This window comes from Oryctolagus cuniculus, chromosome 6 (genome assembly GCF_051225735.1).
Source record: "Oryctolagus cuniculus isolate XC-2025 breed Fujian yellow rabbit chromosome 6, ASM5122573v1, whole genome shotgun sequence".
NCBI classification, from domain to species: Eukaryota; Metazoa; Chordata; class Mammalia; order Lagomorpha; family Leporidae; genus Oryctolagus; species Oryctolagus cuniculus.
This window is the reverse complement of record NC_142872.1, coordinates 57,702,093-57,716,903: the sequence shown is the minus strand read 5'-3', so window position 1 is coordinate 57,716,903 and position 14,811 is coordinate 57,702,093. Positions and strand designations below refer to the sequence as shown.

The 14,811-nt window shown below is 42.2% G+C and overlaps 1 pseudogene; it reads right to left on the bottom strand.

The window, feature by feature from the left end:
• Positions 1-13,596: 13,596 nt before the first annotated feature.
• On the bottom strand, positions 13,597-13,747 carry LOC138850255 (U2 spliceosomal RNA; annotated as a pseudogene).
• Positions 13,748-14,811: the final 1,064 nt, after the last annotated feature.

Below are 14,811 nucleotides of genomic sequence, written 5' to 3'. Positions count from 1 at the left end.
ACAGAGATATTAACTTTCAAAAAATACTCTATCAACAATGACTATCTTACTGTTATTGTTGTTGTCATATTTAACCAAGCAGTAGACCCCACTGAGAGTTATAAATGTGGAAGTATTTCTGTGTGACACTTGGAGTATTTCTTCAATTGCAGGCTGTGTGCAATGGTTGAAATATAGAGTGGGCATCCTGAGGGCCACAGTGCTTTAAGACCAAACCTTGATTCCAAAGTTGCATAAAGCAACTGACAGACCTCAAAGTGGGTGCCACTGTTTCTGCCTGCCCAGCCTCTTTCATCACTCACAGTACCTCTGTCTCTCTGTCCTTAAAGCATGAAGTTTTGGTAGAGCTGACCACCTCCTAGAGTGGATATGTGCCCCATTCTGTCACCATTTTCTCCTGATGAATGAATGATACAGAGGTTGACACAAGTTATTAAGTCACACTAAGTTACTAAATCCTATTTAGGATTTTCACTGTTGTTGGTTTTCTAGGATGGTGGAATAAATGGTGCAGGCAGAAATACTCCCTGAGAATGAATCCAGAGAGTGTGGCACAGAATAGACACCTAATGATATTTGCTTGATAAATAAATGGATGAATTGATCTGTGAATAGATGCCTGAATGAATAAATTAGACACCGTCCTGCCGCCCATCAGGATAGATCCAGAAATACCAGTCTACTTAGTGCACTGAAGGAGGCTAGTCTGGTTAATATACTTCAAAACTAATTCCCCATGTTGGGGAGAAAGAGAAATATCTATTCAACAGGAGAGAGTGTGGTTTCACATACAGATGTGTAATATTTATAAATGAGAAGTGGATTGTTTGTGTATAGCAGTAAAATAAGGGAGAGACTCTGTAAGCTAAGTTAAAGTAAACCACTTATTGCACTAACTAAGCCACAATGTGGCCACTGCTCACTGGTCACAACTGCAGTTTTGTTGGACTATTTTTTTTCCTAGAGGACTCAGCCTCTGCAAGATGCACCGAGTAATTGGGAAAGAAAAGGCCCTAATGTTTAGAATTTGCTTATGACAACCTTGAATGTTGAACGCCTTATTCCCTAAGTGTTTCGGCCTGGGGTCTGGTTTTTCTCTGCCTGTCCATGTAACCAGACAGGAGAAGAATGGGATGGAAGGGAAGTCAGACATATGCCTTGTTTTGGGGCAAACAGCTTGCAGAGTGGGACACGCATACTCCCTACTTGGATGACTTCTAGACTTTGGGGCTTGGCAGAGCTGTTGCTGAAAACATTGCATGAAATAAACTACAGAGTATAGAAAGAATGCAGAAAAAGTCATGAAGAACAAATTGGTGATTCATAGAGATTATAGTCTAGTGGCTACAAGATTTTCCTGGCTCTGATTTGGACTTTTTAAAAAAATCAGTTGCAGTAGAGGCTCCCTTGGTGGTTGGACATGAAAGGGGATTTTCAAGAAATAATGAGTTTTTGTTTGGGTATTTATTTTATTTATATTAAAGTAAATATCATTTTTAGTCCTTTGCTCCTCTATTAAGAAATAAAATCCCTAAGTAATCCTAGCTCCTGGATGTAGGTAGCATAAGGAAAACACAAAAATAGATTATTTCAGAGAGGGGGACTTTTTTCATCATTCATAAGCATCTTAAAATCACACAGAGAGTTATAAATGCCAAATGTGTCACTAGAAGGTGCAAAGACATGTGTGTGCACATACACGCGTGCACACACACACACACACACAAATATCCCCTTCTCTTGGGCCCAGAGAATCTTTGATCAGAAATGCAGTGAGACTGATTCCCTGAATGAAGATTCTCTGTTTATTATTATCTGCAAGGTTATAATTGATTCTTTAAAAGAGCTAAGATTCAAATAAAGAAGAAACCAGGGTCACTTTGGATCAATTCTGGCCAGGGAAGTATTTACCAGCATAGTTTGAGGACTATACACTTCAAGAATTACTGTTAAATTGTCAAATATATCCAGCCTGGCTCTTTCCAAAAAGGGGTTATGCAAACTCCTACCTGGTGTTTTATTTCACTCACACCCCTCTTACCCCAACCCCAGTAGTCCCCCACATAAACATGAACGTAGTAATTGTCACATAAAGACAATTTAGGGGAAATGAGACTAGTAAGTTTTTATTTGCACTTTATGATAACGAAGGTCTTTTATGAAACTCTTTCCTGAGATCCTCGCAATAGGTCTGTGATAAAATGTTGTTTTCCCCATTTTACATAAGGGGAAACAGTTTCTAGAGACTAAGGTCTCTTGGGGCTGGACTTTGAGTCCAGACCCTGTGGCTTCTTAGAAGTACAGGCCCTCCTCCACCAAGACCTACTGCTTTCCAGAAGCTTGCACAAGGAACCAAAGGAAGGAGAGAAAGGAATTATGGTGGGATCTCTGAGAACTCCCAAAGGTGCTTGAAGAAAGAGAAAGCCTTCAATAGTTGAATATGAAGAAAGAGGGTATGTGAGTATGGGAAGCAGTTGGAGAACACCATAGAGTTTTGTAAAATATCTTTAACAGAACACTAGTGCAGCAAGATATTCCATAAGTAAGGGATTCTGGGCTCAAATAAATTTGGAAAATATGGCGAACTTCAATGCAATTTGAATATTATAGGCTCTGAGAAATCATGCTGCAAACAAATCTAATTTACAATTTTAAATCTGAAACATCCAAAATTTATTTGGCCATGGAACTGTCTCCCTATTTTTCCACTAAATAAGCATGAACAGCTGTCTGAATACCCTTTGGGGAATGCTGGCCTAGGGCATAGATTTAGAGTTGGGAATATGTCAATAGGGTTGTTTAATATTATGGATAATACTATAATTATATACAAATATGAAGTTTGGTATTCTACATTTTGCAGCCAAACTTCTATCATTTCTTTCCCTCATATAAAACTGGAGGAGCAGGCATTTGGCCTGCAGGTTAAGTATCTGCCCATTGCGGGCATTTGGAGATTGAAACAGTGAATGAAAGCCTTTTCTCTCTGTCTCTCAAATTAAATAAATAAATTTTAAAAAAAGATTATTAATTTTAAATGCAGAAATAAAGAGAGAGAGAGAGAGAGAGATCCTCCATCCACTGGTTCACTCCCCAAATGGCTGCAGTCAATGGCCGGGGCTGGGCCAGACTGAAGCCAGGAGCCAGGAGCCAGGAGCCAGGAGCTTCTTCCATGTCTTCCACATAGGTGCAGGGGCCCAAGCATTTTTATCTTCCTCTGCTTTCCCAGGCATATTAGCAGGAAGCTGGATCAGAACCAGAGCAACCAGGACTCTAACCAGCCATGAACCTGGGACGCCGGCACTGCAGGCAGAGGCTTAACCTTCTATGACACAGTGACGGCCTCTAAATAAATTTTAAAAAATCTAGAGATTTTGTTTTTACATATTTTTTCTATGTCTTTGCTCATCCTAATGAGAGGGACAAGGGACTGGGGGGAAAGAAAGAGAATGAGATAAGCAACAGACATTTCCTGTTGTGTTGATTCTCTATCTTTGCTCACTAACACAAAGCACACAAAGCAGCAGTATGCATGAGAACCAAGCAGAAGCTGAGCTAAGCCCTAGAATCTGGTTTCCCAGTCTGCCTGAGCCTCTGGCTCCTTCCAGGTATCTGGGTTAGAAGTCTAGCTTTTCCTTTCTGCCCTTGCCCATCTGCCTCTCTGAAGATGGGACAATCTAAAAATGTCACCTTATTGACCTGCTTTCTGCTCTTACTATGTCACATCTGTTGATTTAGAGGGTCTCTTCATTCCAGAGAACTCTTGGGCCCCAAGACTGCCCCAGCATGGTCCATATGGCCTCTGGCCAGAGATAATAGCAGCAGAAGCACAACTGGGCAGGCTTGTCTACTGCATCAGTCTTCCTGTGATGTCACACTACTCTGGCAAGAATAGACATGCTGTCTGCTTACACTCACTGATGCCTTCCAGCCTAGGTAGAGATGGGAATGAATGTGTGGTAGTTCTGATCATCAGGTTGGGATTCACAGAGCGTGAATGGAGTTAGGAGGGAATCATCCTTCTCCTTTTATTATTTTAAAACAGCCTTCAAGCAGTGAGGGAACTTATTACAATTGCTTGTACTTAGATTCTTCTTCAGAGTTGACTGGTCTCTCAGTAGCATGAATTCTGTCATTATTACTCAACAGGGCCCTGACCTTGATCTGGCCTAAGTATGACACAGTGAAATGACAGTTGGTTGAGGCTGAAGTGAAGAAGCTTCATTTGGAAGGTCAGTATTTTCTTGCTATTTATTTATATGAGAAGGACAGAGGGAGAAAGAGAGAGAGAGTGTGCGTGCTCTCCCACCTGCCAGTTTACTCCCCAAATGACAAACTGGGCCTACCTGAAGCTGGGAACTGGTACCTAATCCAGGTGTTCCACATGGGTGTCAGAGGCTCAGGTACTATGTCTATCTTCCACTGCCTCCCAAGGCCCACATTAGTAGGAAGCTGGAATCTAGTGCTGAAGTCGGGACATGAATGCAAACACTCTGATATGAGACATGGATGTTTTTTTTTTTAATTTTTTTTTTAATTTTTTGACAGGCAGAGTGGACAGTGAGAGAGAGAGACAGAGAGAAAGTCTTCCTTTTGCCGTTGGTTCACCCTCCAATGGCCGCCGCAGCCGGCGCGCTGCGGCCGGCGCACCGCACTGATCCGATGGCAGGAGCCAGGAGCCAGGTGCTTTTCCTGGTCTCCCATGGGGTGCAGGGCCCAAGCACCTGGGCCATCCTCCACTGCACTCCCTGGCCACAGCAGAGAGCTGGCCTGGAAGAGGGGCAACCGGGACAGAATCCGGTGTGCCGGCGCCGCAAGGTGGAGGATTAGCCCAGTGAGCCGCGGCGCCGGCCGACATGGGTGTTTTAACTCGTGTTTTAACTGCCAGGCCAAATACCTGCCCCAGGAGGAAAGTGTATTTGGAGCAGTATTTGCATTAACCAGGGGTGATTCATCACTCTCTCAATGTCTCCAGTGGTTTGCTGATGAATCTTCAACAACCAACTCTCCAAAAATTAATAAAGTCCAAATATATATGCATATTCATATATACATTTGTTTATCATAAAGTTTACTGATAGAATATGTAGTCTGTAATTTATAAACAGCAAAAATAAAATTCACAGTGCTCATTATAATAATTCCATAGAGCCAGTTCATTCTCATGGGATTATTTTGTTGATGGTGGTTTCTTTTAATCAAACTCTTGAATCCATAACCAACCTCTGGTTACAAGCAACAAACAAGTGTAGTTTTTTTAAAAAAGATTTATTTATTTATTTATTTGCAAGTCAGAGTTACACAGAGGAGAGAGAGAGAGAGAGAGAGAGAGAGAGAGAAGACTTCCATCCACTGGTTCACTCCCCAATTGGCAGGAATGGCTGGAGCTGTGCTAATGCAAAGCCAGGAGCCAGGAGCTTCTTCCAAGTCTCCTAAGTGGGTGCAGGGGCCCAAGGACTTGGGCCATCTTCTACTGCTATCCCAGGCCATAGCAGAGATGGATCAGAAGAGGAGCAGCCAAGACTTGAACCAGCACCCATATGGTATGCCGGCGCTTCAGGCCAGGGCTTTAACCCATTGTGCCACAGCGCCGGCCCCAACAAGTGTAGTTCTAACATGACTCTGTTCACGTTTTTGTTTATGTTAACAAATAAGAAGTGAAACAATGAAGACATCTGTCTCGGGTTGCCAGATTTAACAAGGAAAATCCAAGGAAGATAAGTTAAAATTGAATTATAGATTAAAGAACAGCTAAATTTTTAGTATGTATGTGCTCCTTATTTTTGGGTTATGCTTTTGCTAAAAAATTCTTTGTTTACAATAGTTCACCCCTTATCCACAGGGGATACATAAGAAAACCCTCAGTGAATTCCCCAAACTATAGATTGTAGTGAATCCTATGAGCACTCTGTTTTTTCCCTACACATATCCATGGTAAAGTTTCGTTTATGAGGTAGGCGCAGTGGAAGGCAAGAATACAATAGATTAATTATAACAATATATTGTAACAAAAATGATGTAATTGTGACATCTCAAACATCATGCTGACACCCTTTTTTTTTTGCCCTGTGATCATATAAGATGATCCAATGTCTATGTGATGTGTTGAAGTGAATAGTATAGGCATTGTAAGATACATTAGGCTACCACATAAGGGTGAATTGAACATAAACACTGGGATACCCAGACAGTATCTAATAATGGAAATGGCCACAAAGTGACTAGCAGGCCAGCAGCATATAGTGTAGATAAACTGGACAGAGGGATGATTCCTACCTCAGGTGGGATGAGCAGGAGGGTATGTGATTTCCTCACACCGCTCAGATTGGTGAGCAATTTAAATCTTGTTTATTTCTGGAATTCTCAGTGAATATTTTCGATTGTGCTTGACCAAGGATAGCTGAAACTACAGAAAGTGACACTGTAGATAAAGAGGAACTATTATATTCAAAATTCAAACTTAACTGGGCATCTTCCATCTACCCCTGAAAAGCATCAAATGTTCTTTACTGCTGAATCATATGATTTTTTTTTTTATGAGAGGCAGAGTTAGACAGTGAGAGAGAGAGAGACAGAGAGAAAGGTCTTCCTTCCGTTGGTTCACCCCCCAAATGGCCGCTATGGCCGGCGCACCTCGCTGATCCGAAGCCAGGAGCCAGGTGCTTCTTCCTGGTTTCCCATGTGGGTGCAGGGCCCAAGCACCTGGGCCATCCTCCACTGCACTCCCGGGCCACAGCAGAGAGCTGGACTGGAAGAGGAGCAACCGGGACAGAATCCGGCGCCCCGACCTGGACTAGAAGCGGGGGTGCTGGCGCTGCAGGCGGAGGATTAGCTAAGTGAGCCACGGCACCGACCCTCTCTCAATGTGTTTGTGTAGCTGAGACTGTAATAGCTGTATACATGGGATGATTTTAAGTTTTATCTTTATTGATGGCATTTTTTTTCCATCACTCTTAAGTGTAGAAAAATCAATAGAATTATAAACTAAGCCCTGACTTACAGAATTTGCCAATTTCCAAAATGTGTATAGTCCCACCATAGCCAACTCCAATTGAGAAGAGATGTGCAGATGATGTATTACCTAGAATTTCAATATATAGATGCAACAGACACAAAAACCTCAAGAGCTAGTAAAAGTAACACTTTATAAAATAATTAGGAAGTGATATTTTTTGAGCATTTGTTACCTTTTTTTTTTGACAGGCAGAGTGGACAGTGAGAGAGAGACAGAGAGAAAAGTCTTCCTTTTCCGTTGGTTCATCCCCCAGTGGCCCCTGTGGCTGGCGTGCTACAGCCAGTGCACCGCGCTGAGCCAAAGCCAGGAGCCAGGTGCTTCTCCTGGTCTCCCATGTGGGTGCAGGGCCCAAGCACTTGGGCCATCCTCCACTGCACTCCCGGGCCACAGCAGAGAGCTGGACTGGAAGAGGAGCAACCGGGACAGAATCCGGCGCCCCGACCGGGACTAGAACCCGTTGTCCCAGCACCGCAGGCAGAGGATTAGCCTATTGAGCCGCGGCGCCAGCCGTGTTACCTTTGTTTTTATTATAATTTATTTAGGGATAATTTAATAAGAGCTTTGTTTAAACTGACCCACAAAATTTTTGACAAGTCACTCTTGTGAGCCATTAACAACCACTCTGACACACTGTTGAACCTGTCTTTTTAGCCTTCCACTTGGCTTGTTTTATTCATTTACAAAAAAAAGTTTTGGCTCCTTGTGGTGTTTAATGATTTTCGTAAAGTTGTTGGGTACATCTAAAAGAAGAAGGAGACAGCCCTTCTTCATGGAGCTGACCCTACTCCAGGGAGCAATGGACATTTATTGACCATCTCCTCTGTCTGAGACACCGTTCCCTACTAAAGTTTGAAGACTATACCCCTCTACGATCTCATGCTGTGTAAAATCCAAAAATATATAGGAACCATGTACTCTAAAGATGAAAAGGTCACTGACCTTGTAAGGCAGAAGGCTAGGAGATGAACTCAAGCTTCCTACTGTGGTTTCCATATTACTGATTATTTACATTCAGAGTTAAACTTTGGAAAGGATTACTGTAAATAATTGTCTCCTCAGGGCAGTAGTCCTACGGGGTGATGCATTTTCCCCTGTCTTGTTCTTTGATGTTATAAAGATTTTTCAGAAAGATGAGTGCTACCCCGATGACACACACACGTGCATGAATGCTTCCAAGGGGCATTCCTCTGGGCTAGTGCAGGTTTTATGGAGCACATGGAGCATAAGCCGGGTCTTGAAAAATGGGAAGGATTTAGATAAGTAGGGAGAGCATTCCAGGCTGGGCCCACTGCATAAGTAAAGGGTTATAGCTAGGTTTGTTGAAGGAACAATAAATAACATAGTCTGGCCAGAGAACATTTGGATTTATGCATAGACATGAAAGCCATTTAAAACCAGGTCCCACAAAGTCCACTGGAATCAATTTCAGATAATTAATAGTTGGAAAAATTAAAACCCATTTAAGTCTATACCTTCTTAAGAAAATACGAAAGCTGGAGTACTTTTACCTCTCTTCACAGATCATTTTTTCTCTCCCTTTGGTCTCATCTCTTCTGCTGCAATGGTTTGGAAATAGGTTTAGATGTTGAATATCCTCCAAAGGCCCATGTGTCAAATGTTTGGTCCCCAAAGTCTCATGTTTGGTGATATTGAGAGGACAGAAATTTAATCTAGCCATGGTATTGGAAGGTTCAGCCTTTGGGAGGGTATTGGATTAGGTTAGGAAACTAGGGTAGAGCTGTTCATGATGGAATCACAGTGACTTTACAGGGAGAGATGTAGACAGACACCCGAGACACAGAGGTGTGCTAGCTCATCCAAATGATGCTGTGCAGCCACTTGGGACTCTTCTAGTAAGATTGCAGTCACCACATGCTGAACCAGTGGGGCTGCCTGAGTTTGTACTGTGAACCCCCTTTCTTTCGTAAATACCTCCTTTCAGGTATTTTGTTGTGGTGACAAAAGTTGCCCAGCACATCTGATGACTTATTCTCTGCCCTTTTCTGGTAACTCTCCTTCACCGATTACCTTGCTCTTCCTGTTAGGTCTCAGAAAGTGGAAGGAAGAGACAGTGTTGAGACGCAATCAGAATTTTCCTTTGTGGGTAGGAACAGGGTGTAGGCTATACTTTAATACAAAGATATGTTTTGTTATGTGCATCTGGTTATAATAGCCATACCCATAGATAGCAATTACATCCACAATAAATTTCTTTGTACTTCCTCCCTTATCAACTCTGTACTAATAAATTTCATTCATTTCTTGATCTCTTTTATATTCTCCCTTGCTTTAGACCCTTATACTTACTATTTCCTCTTCATATATTATTATTTCTTTTGTCTTTATCCACCCAATGCCTGAAAATCCTGGAAGTGTCATTTTAGAAGTGACTTCACTTAAATCCTTCCCTGACTCCCAAACCGGGTCATTGCCTTTTCTCTCTGAATCCATGGTATTGGGCACTTCCTCCTACTTTATCTTATAATTTCCTACTTTACTTGTCTTTTTCTTATTGGATTGTGAAGAATCTAAAGATAAGTCCCAGGTCTTATTTCTTGTGTATGAGTATATATGCGCATGTGTGTAAATATATATATATATACACACACACATACATATATATACACACATGCATATATATACATACATACATATTTATAAACTTCTTCAAAAAGTTTGTGGGAAAATAGAATTAAAAGCTAGACTTCGTTTGGTGCAAAGAAAATCCATGCATACTTTTCATAATGCATACTCTGTGAACTTTTTGAAGACTGTACACACATATATACTCATGAATATGTATATGTTTTATGTATGATATATATAACAACTTATTTGTATATTATGTATATACATAATATATATTTCTTGTGTGTGTGCATACATATGTATGTATTTAGTGCTCCTTTTATATTTTGGTTGAATAAATCCATTTATTGGCACCTTCTCTGTGACAAGCACTATATTAAGCAATATGCAAACTTACATCTTTTCACGCACTATATCAAAAGGGAAACCCAGGACTCAAAAAGGTGCAGTGATTACCCAAGGTCACACATTCCAGAAATGACAGCCCCAAAACTTGAACCAGGGGTCGGTGGTTGGCCCCTGCATGTGTTGGAGCAATAGAAATCCATTAGGAAGCCTGCCTTCATCAGAGAGAGGGACGAAGTGTGCCTCCCAAGAGGGAGGTGGAGACTAGAGCTGTCAGCCAGGCCCTCGGTTGCCCATAAGGGAGGTGCTTATGGCAGCCAGCTGCTGCTGATCTGCTGACATGAGGGGGAAAGGAAGGCAGAGAGCAGATGCCAAACCCACGCCTGTTGTCTGTGGTTAAGGATTTTGTTTACTGACTCCTTTGCTCCCTGATTATGGGACATTTGAGTGCAAACACTATTTCTCTTCAGTAATGATATCCTGTCCTCCTTCAAGAGGCCCTCGTTCTGGGCAGAATAAAGGCTTTCTTACAAAGCCATCCAGTGAAGTCTCAGTTGGCCTCCATCCTCGCTGGTGTCATAAGCTGCTCACCAGTGCACAGGGACCGTGGATGAACGCGTGTGCTGTGCTTGTATGTGTGCCCCCTGGGGAACAAGAACACATTGTCTTTCAAAACTGTCAATAATAAAACAAAATAGCAAGGAGTTTCCTACAGCTTCTGTAACAGATGACCACAAGCAGAGTGGCTGAGAACAACACACTTTATCTTCAGGTCAGAAGTCCAGCACATGTCTCACTGCCTGAGACTGAGAAATCAAGAGGGATGGGTTCCCTTCTGGAGGCCTTATGGACAATTTGTATCCCAGTCTTTGCCAATGTCTAGAGACAGCCTCTGTGCCTTGAATGTGGCTCCCTCCTCAACCTTCACAGCCAGCCACAGCAGATCCAGCTTTGTTCGTGTGTCCCTCTCTCTGAGCCACACTCTTGGGTTACAGCCAAGAAGGGTCTTTTTTTTTTTTATTGCTGTTGTTTTTTTAAAAAAGATTTATTTATTTATTTATTTATTTTTTCTTTTATTTAATGCATATAAATTTCCAAAGTACGACTTATGGATTACAATGGCTTCCCCCCCATACCGTCCCTCCCACCCACAACCCTCCCCTTTCCCACTCCCTCTCCCCTTCCATTCACATCAAGATTCATTTTCGATTATCTTAATATACAGAAGATCAGCTTAGTATACATTAAGTATGGATTTCAACAGTTTGCTCCCACACAGAAACATAAAGTGAAAAATAATAGATGATTTTTTTAAATGATGATGAAATCAGAGCAGACCTATTGTCATGTTTAATCCCAGTGAGAGTCAAGTTGGGAATTGATAATTTCTTTTTTTTTTTTTTTTTTTTTTACAGAGGATCAGTTTAGTATGCATTAAGTAAGGATTTCAACAGTTTGCACCCACATAGAAACACAAAGTGAAATATATTGTTTGAGTACTCATTATAGCATTAAATCTCAATGTACAGCACATTAAGGATAGAGATCCTACATGAGGAGTAAGTGCACAGTGACTCCTGTTGTTGACTTTACCAATTGACACTCCTGTCTATGGCATCAGTAATCTCCCTATGCTCCAGTCATGAGTTCCCAAGGCTATGGAAGCCCTCTGAGTTCTCCGATTCTTATCTTGTTTAGACAAGGTCATAGTCAAAGTGGAGGTTCTCTCCTCCCTTCAGAGAAAGGTACCTCCTTCTTTGATGACCTGTTCTTTCCACTGGGATCTCACTCGCAGAGATCTTTTGCCAGAGTGTATTTATTTACTTCATTTATTCAAAAGGTAGAGTTACAGAGAGTGGGAAAAGCAGAGAGAACTTTTTACAATAAAGATTTTTTATTTGAAAGGCAGAGTTACACAGAGAGAGGGAGAGACAGAAAGAGACAGAAAGAGAGATCTTGTATCTGCTGGTACACTCCCCAAATGGCTACAATGACTAGGGCTGGGACAAACCAAAGCCAGGAACCTGGAACACCATCTGGGTCTCCCATGTAGGTGCAGGGGCCCAGGGAATTGGGTCATCTTTCACTGCTTCCCCAGGTGCATTAGCAGGGAGCTGGATCAGAAATGGAGCAGCCAGGATTCAAGCCAGCACTTGGTCCTCAGTTCCTAAGGATACGTGTGATCAGATTGCCCACCGGGATAATGCAGGACAAGCTCTTCCTCTCCAAGTGCTTAACCTTGATCACACCTGCAGAAGCTCTTTTTCCATGCAAGGCAACAATGCCCAGGTTCTGAGGATCAGGGTTTGGGCATCATTGGAGAACTAATGTTCTGCTTGCCACCAAAGTATGTACACAAGTTGCCCCATTCTACAGCTGAAGAAGCTCTCAGAGAGGAGGGGGAGTGCCTTTCCCATGGCCATAGAATCACTGGCTGACTCCAAAGTGCCTGGTCTTTATAGGACAGCAAGTTGCATCCTCTGGCATTTCTGTGCCAGTTGTATAACTGGATGGTAATATTGAAAAGGAGGCAATTTGGCCGGCGCCGCGGCTCACTAGGCTAATCCTCTGCCTAGCGGCGCCGGCACACCGGGTTCTAGTCCCAGTTGGGGCGCCGGATTCTGTCCCAGTTGCCCCTCTTCCAGGCCAGCTCTCTGCTGTGGCAGTGCAGGGAGTGCAGTGGAGGATGGCCCAGGTGCTTGGGCCCTGCACCCCATGGGAGACCAGGAAAAGCACCTGGCTCCTGGCTCCTGCCATCGGATCAGCGCGGTGCGCCGGCCGCAGCACGCCGACCGCGGCGGCCATTGGAGGGTGAACCAACGGCAAAGGAAGACCTTTCTCTCTGTCTCTCTCTCTCACTGTCCACTCTGCCTGTCAAAAAAAAAAAAAAAAAAAAAAAAAAAAAAAAAGGAGGCAATTTGTGGAATGTGATACATGGGGCAGGGAGGCATCCTCGAATCATGAGAAAACAGAGACCTGGCGTTGATCAAAGGGATATTGTTCCATTTCATCCCAGGTGTGTTTTCCCATAGTGGGCTCTACTACAAAATTATATTAGATATTATAAGTCATCTAGAGATGATGTAAAGTACAAAGTACATAGGAGGATATGTGCAGGTTCTATGCAAATACCACATCATTTTTTATATTGATCTTGAAATTTCCCATAGCATACATGTTAGCTGCTGGGCTGGGGCACACAATAGCCACTCAGTAAATATTAACTGAATTGGTTGAGCAAATATGATATACCAGATGTTTAAAGCGACTCCACATTTGTTGTACTTTAAATCCTTAGAATAACACCATGAAATCACTATCTGTACTTCTCTGGGCTTGATACATTGAACTGTGATCCAAGGCAGTTTCTTCATTCTTTCAGCTGTAAGAATCTGTGATGGCATCGGTGAACCACTGCAGGTTGCTCAGGGCCCTTCTCTCCTGACAGCCCCATCTAGGGGTCATGGTATCAGAGTTTTGGCTTCTCCTTGAAAAACACTGTAGGTTATTTTCCTTCAGTCTTGTGTACAGGTCAGTCTTCTGCAAGACGTGACGATTGTCCCCTGGGGCCAGCATTTTCATTATCTCAGAGGTCAGTGGAGGAATGGAGAATATTCCCAGGAGCTTATTACCTGGAGAGGCTATGACAGGAGAGGCCCATGTGAGCCCAGAAGTGCACTGAATACTGGCCCACTCCCATGCTTGCTTTGCATTGACCTCACCAATGTGTTGAAAATCTAGTATGTGTCAGGTACCTGGATTCTACACTTGATCTTAGCCAAAAGGCCAAGAAGTGATAGGTACCTGGATTCTATAGATTATTCTCCCCTTAAGGTGTTTATCAACTAGCCAGCCAGCCAGCCAGCCAGCAAGACATATAAACCAGTAAATGCAGTATAGTATGCCAATTGCTATATAATAGAGAAGGCCCAGGGCTGAAAATGTACCATTGGTGCTCCCTATCTTGAAACCAACAGGTTCAACCAAGTGTAGACAGAAAATATTAAGGAGGTAAAACTGCCTATGTACTGATCACATACAGACTTTAATTCTTTGTCATTATTCCCTAGACAATGCAGCATAAGAATTATTTATATAGCATTTACATTGTATTAAGTATTATACGTTATCTAGAGATAACTTGAAGTATAGAGGAGGACATGCATAGGTACTGTGCAAATACTGTGCCATTTTTTTATAAGAGACTTGAGCACCACAGATTTTAGTATTTGCCAGGATTCCAGAACCAATCCTCTCCATGGATGCCAAGGGATCACTGTATAGACAAGGGGTATTAAATCAGTGTGTAAAGATAGGGGGGCTTCCTGAGGGAGGTGTTGTTTGGGTCAAACACGGAAAATGAGAACTATTTATCTGAGAAAGCAAAGGAATTATGACTGTTCCATTTCTCTGTGTATATATTCATAGCAAGAAAAAGGGCAGTATGTATCAAAGTCCATCAAAATGAGCAAACTCTTGAACCTGTAATTCCACTTTGAGCGATTTATCCTAAGGAAGTTACCAGACATGCACATAAAGATTTATGGACACGGATGCTCATTGCTGCAGGTTTTATAATAATAAAAAATTAGAAACAGCTTAAATGCTTATAGTGAATTAGATTAAGTGAATCCATATGATAGAGTATAATGTAGCCTTTAAAAGCTATCTTTAATGAGGGGAAAGTGCTCCAGCTGAATTAAGTGGGAAAAAGTAGTTTAAAATATGACCCCAATATGGTTAAAATTGGATATAAATTGGGACAAAATGAGTATTATGTATATAAGCTATGTATGGCAGAAAAAAAAATACCCTGGAATGAAATATATCAGAATAGTCAGAAGATAGCACAACCGTTGATT